Genomic DNA, 6,000 nt, shown 5'->3' with positions numbered 1-6,000 from the left:
AAACCATTTCACCTTAAAAAGGGTTTCTGAATAATTTACATATTTCATTGCCATTATTATAATTCATAAATATACATAAGTCTGGTACATCGAAAGTTGAAAGCCTAGCCTATTGGTAGATCCTACCTCAGCTACACGGCATCAACGCCTACAGGAAACTGCAGAACGTTTCCTATCTACTCGCGAATTGGGAGCTTGATCCTGTTCATCTTGTTTATCTGTTGTTGTGTGATGAAAGAAGAAAGCAAGGGTGAGCAACAAGCCCACCGAAATAATATGTATAATAATTAACAATATATGAGCATTCTCATAGTACTCATGAAAGTCTTGGTCAAGAAGAAATGAACCAAGCTGATATCTTAACGCGACCAAGTCGCAAAATATTCAGTATATATATACATATATACTTTTCACAATCTTTGAAATCCTCTGACATGTATAATATACACAGAGTTCCAGTTTATAACTGTATAAAAATATCGTTGCAAGGTGATCTCATATATCTAACCCTGTCTCAATGTTTTTCTGAAAATCTTTGACATACACAAGATAATCATTTACTAGATATAAGTTTAAAAGATGAAGTTACAAGATACTCCAATATACTTATATCTTTTCCGAATACTACTTGAACTACCACCGTTCAATGTATAAATAGTTCATCCCATAGATTAAGCTACAAGACAAAACTTGTATAGAATCAATCTTTAAAATATCATCAAAATAAAATGAAGTTACGAGATACTTCATTTGATGCAAACATCATTTTGAAAACTCGACCCTGCCAACACTCAACAATCTCCCAACCGTAGCCTTTCTATCGAAGTGCTCTGGGTAGTGTTGCAGAAATATCCAATTGGATGATGAACTCATTACGGGAGTTTGTCGCGCCAGGAAGACCACTTACGATGATCAGTCGTAGTAGTGCAACCCTACCATTTTCTACATGTAGAGGAGAACCTGTCGGATTTACTTGTCAACCGAACACTGGACTCCTAAGGAATGGACCGTCTTAGCGGAACTTTCAGGCCATTTGGGCCAATATAATAAGGCTGGGCCGGCGCCACTCGACCACTTACGCCACTCCTAGTTCAGATGAAATCCATGACCCTGAAACGTAAAGCTCGTTCTCCCTTTCCCCAAGTAGAAACTTGTTGATACGGCTCCACTAAGAAGTCGTATTTAGTTGAAAAGGAAAACTCACCGATATTTCCCAGGCGATGCCTGTTAATGGATTAACTTGTTCCCAGAATTTTACTTCCCGAGAGTTGGGTAAGTAATCAAAAACTCTTTTGTCAACACAGCAACCTTGTTGCGAATATAAAACACACCACAGAGCCGGATCCCTCAGGTTTTGAACGAGTATTTAAATCCCCTTCGAAATGAAGATCTTAAATATAAAAATGGGTTTTGGGATCCGCCCTAACTTTTAAAAATAATTTTGAAGACTCGAAAACATTTTTAAGAATGTTTGGAGTAATGCTGATTTAATGAAATAAATCAGTCCCGATATATTAGAAAATATTCGAATATTATTAATTAAATAATATTCCCATAAGGATGATCTTTTTAAACATAATCGAAGTAGAAGTTTTAAAACTTATACTTGAAATGAATATTAAATAACCAAAGATATACTTATACGAAAGTACTATCTTTATTTGTATAATCAAAAGTAAGTTTGATTATCGACACATTATTCTTTAATAAAATAAAGAATATTAATTAGTAAATAATCGAAGTCATAAGTCCTGGAATGAATATTCAAATAATATTCATTAAATAGAATAAACGGAGTCATAAGTCCTCGAATGAATATTCAAATAATATTCATTAATAAAAATAAAGTTATCGAATAAACCTTATTCGATTAATAGTTTTGAAACCTATATATATATATATAATAAATATACTCGGGAACACCGACTCCCGGTTTTAGAAAATGTTCACATTTGGGTCCCCTATACTAAGGGTATACGCAACTACTGTTTATCTCTAGCATAGGTATTATGCAACTATAAGCATTGAAATCAACAGATAGATAACCAGATTACGAAACAGACATGCATATATATACCATATTAGCATGCTTCAATATATCGCAAAATTTTCTAATTAACCAACATGCATCTATCACAAGATAATGCATATACATATATACATCACAACAACATTATAAGGTAGAAAACTTGCCTGAGCGACTGGGGGTGGTAAAAGTCCTGGGATGAGTGTGGTAACCTATAAACCACATATAAGTTGGAATTAAACCAAAGTCGCTTATGAATCTATACTTTAACCAATTAGACTCTAACGCTCGCTTTACGCTCAACGATTCTCTTAAGTCGCTCGAGTACCCTCGGCTCCACCATTTTTAATAAATTAACCATTAAGAGTTTTAAGGAGATTCTTTCGCGAGCACCTTACCAACTGCCTAATACACTTTAAATAATTGTTTTATACCCCAATTAGTCATTTAAGGTCCTTAACCAAGGTTTCAAAGTAAGGCAAGGGGTAATGGTTCGGTCGCGAAGCGCCGTTACTTAAAACGGTCGTTTCTCCTAAACCGTACATCAGATTCAAACGAACCACATATCAAAACGAAGCTCGTAACATGAACTATCTAATCATGGCAATGGTAAAAACGTAACAATGAGTTCACGGGTCCTGATGTTAAGAACAAAAACAGTCTAAAGTAAATCGGGTATTACGACGGCTATGTTTACGCGATTACCAAATTTAAACCATTCAAATCAATTCACAATTCAACCCACAATCACCACTACAACCAAACTTCATCCTTTATTTACTATAACAGCTCCAACAACTCAAGATTTCCAATTTATACTACTTCTCAATCATGAACTAAGAGCTTACTTAAGTTCATTAACTAATAATCAAGATTTACCATTCCAAAAACATTACAAAACCAACCAATATCTAAATATTCAATAACCATGCTTCTCATGAACTATACTACTCATAACAAACTCTTAACATTCAATAACTATGCTAGGTTAAGAGATTATACCTTCCTTGTGAGTAGGAGTAAGTAATGAGCTTGAAACAACCTTGGAAAATCCTTACTAAAGCTTTATCTAAACAAAAACATAAGATCAAAATTTCAAGTTCTTGAAAAACACTATTCACTCTCTTCTTCCATGAATTATTGGAAGAGATTGTGAAGGAATTGGAAGCTTAGATTCATAGGATATCTATATCTATGTATAAGGAACCTTGGATAATTACCTCATGATTTAACAAAGCTTGGATCTTGGTTTTGGATTTTTTTCTCCTTGAAATGGAAGGAAGGCCGAGAGCTTGATGTTCTTGAAAGTTAAAGTCAACTTGTGTTTTGTGTTTTTGATTTGTTTTGGCTTGGTTGCTTTGTTTTTATTGTTAATTAACCTTTTACCATGGTAAAATTTGTGTGGCTTATAATCAACCAACAATTCCTTCCCATTGTGTCATGCTTATGTCATCCTCTTATGTCATCTTCCCACACTTGTCTTCTTCTTGTTGGTGTGATGACATCATCATCACTAACCTCTTTGATTAACTCCTAATTACTTGGCTAATGATCGCTGATCTGTTATACGGTTCGCTTAACTTTCATTTTCATTTATCGTTTGAGGGATCATACCCGGGATCTTATTACTTGGGTTCCCTTAACCTTTCTCAATACATTATATTCCTTTTATGATCCTCTCTTATAATCCTTGAATTTAATTCCTATTTATCTTGTTACATTATACTCAATTCTTTCGGTATCTGGTGGATTTTCGGGAAAAATCAAAGTGTTCGAATTTGGATTCTGACGATCTTTACATACACTTATATACCATATAGAGTACTAATAAGATCTCAGAATAACAATAAAAGAGCCTCTACAAAGTGTGGTATGAAAAGTTTTCTTATTCAGCATAATCAGCAAAATCATTATTCATAAGGGTTTCAAAAAAATTCCAAAAATTGGGGTTATTACAAAGATGGTGAATAGTAACTTTCAAAAATTAACTTTAGTTTTCTTGAATTTTTATGAAAGTTTAAGGTTATATAAGCAAGGATCAAGGTTCTTTTAGGCATTCAAAGCTCTCGTGCTGTGTTAAAAAGCTTCAAGAAGGTATAAACTCCAAACCCTAGCTTTACTTTTGAGTATTTAGGAATGGTTATGATTGATATAGTATATGGGAAGCATTATGCTTGTTTGCTTAAAGTTTGGTTGAGTTTGTTGTGATTTTGATGGTTGAATCTTGGTTATTAGTTAATGAGCCTTAGTATGGTTAGTAGCTTTTGTTGTGATTGAATAAGTTGGATAAAACATGAAGTAATGGGCTGATGTAGTGGGGATTGGATGGATTTTGGTTGTAATGTTGGTTGTAAGTTGGTTTGTGATTGATTTGGAGTTGTATAAACTTTGGTAATCGCGTAAACATAGCCGTCGTAATGCCCGATTTACCTTAGACTGTTTTTGTTCTTAACTTCAGGACCCGTTAACTCACTGTTATATTCTGACCATTGCCATGTTTAGATAGTTCATGTTACCAGCTTCGTTTTGATATGTGGTTTGCTTGAATCCGATTTACGGTTTAGGAGAAACGACCGTTTTAAGTAACGGCGTTTCACGAACGAACCATTACCCCTCGCCTTACTTTGAAACCTTGGTTAAGGCCCTTAAATGACTAATTGGAGTATGAAACAATTATGTAAAGTGGATTAGGCGGTTGGTAGAGAACTCGCGAAAGAATCGCCTTAAAATTCTTAATGGTTAATTTATTAAAAATGGTGGAGCCAAGGGTACTCGAGCGACTTAAGTGAATCGTTAAGCGTATAAGCGACCATAAGAGAACGTTAGAGTCTAATTGGTTAAAGTCTAGTTTCTTAAGCAACTTTGGTTAATTCCAACTTATATGTTGTTTATAGGTTACCAGACTCATTCCAGGCCTTTTACTACCCCCAGTCGCTCATGCAAGTTTTCTACCCGTTATACTGTTGTTGTGATGTAAATATATGTATATGCATTATCTTGTGATAAGTGCATGATTGTTATTAGCAAATTTTGCGATATATTGGAGCATGCTGATATGGTATATATGCAATCCTATTTCGTAATCTTGATATCTAATTGTTGATTCAAATGCTTATAAGTTGCATTATACTTATGATAGAGATAAGCAGTACTTGCGTATACCCTTAGTATAAAGGACCTAAAGGTGAATATTTTCTAAACCGGGAGTCGATGTTCCCGAGTATATTATATATATATATATTTATATATATATATATATAGATACAGTTTTCAAAACTATTAATCGAATAAGGTTTATTCGATAGCTTTATTTTATTTAATGAATATTATTTTGAATATTCATTCAAGGACTTATGACTCCGCTTATTTTGTTAAATAATATTCTTTATTTTATTAAAGAATAATGTTTCGATAATCAAACTTATTTCCGATTATTCAAATAAAGATCGTACTTTCGTATAAGTATATCTTTGGTTATTTATTATTCATTTCAAGTATGAGTTTTAAAACTTCTACTTCAAATTATTTTTATAAAGATTATCCTTATGGGAATATTATTTAAGTAATAATATTCAGATATTTTCTCCAACATATCGGGACTGATTTATTTTATTAAATCAGCGTTACTCTAAACATTCTTTAAAATGTTTTAGAGTCTTCAAAATGATTTTTAAAAGTTAGAGCGGATCCCAAAACTTATTTTTATATTTAAGATCGCCCTTTCAAAGGGGATTTAAATACTCGCTCAAAACCTGAGGGATCCGGCTCTGTGGTATATTTTATATTTGCAACGAGGTTGCTGTTTTGAGAAAACATCTTGATTACTTGCCCAACATTCGGGAAGTAAGTCCATCTATTTGAGTCAGCATAAGCAACATGGGCTCAGTGGGCGTCCATGAAAGTGTAAGCGGCTCAGTGGGAGTCCATCAATGCGTAAGTGGCTGAGTGGCAGTCCATCATAGGTCCTAATGCGG

The sequence above is a fragment of the Apium graveolens genome, chromosome 6 (assembly GCF_009905375.1).
Source record: "Apium graveolens cultivar Ventura chromosome 6, ASM990537v1, whole genome shotgun sequence".
Taxonomy (NCBI): Eukaryota; Viridiplantae; Streptophyta; class Magnoliopsida; order Apiales; family Apiaceae; genus Apium; species Apium graveolens.
This window is presented reverse-complemented; position numbering follows the sequence as displayed.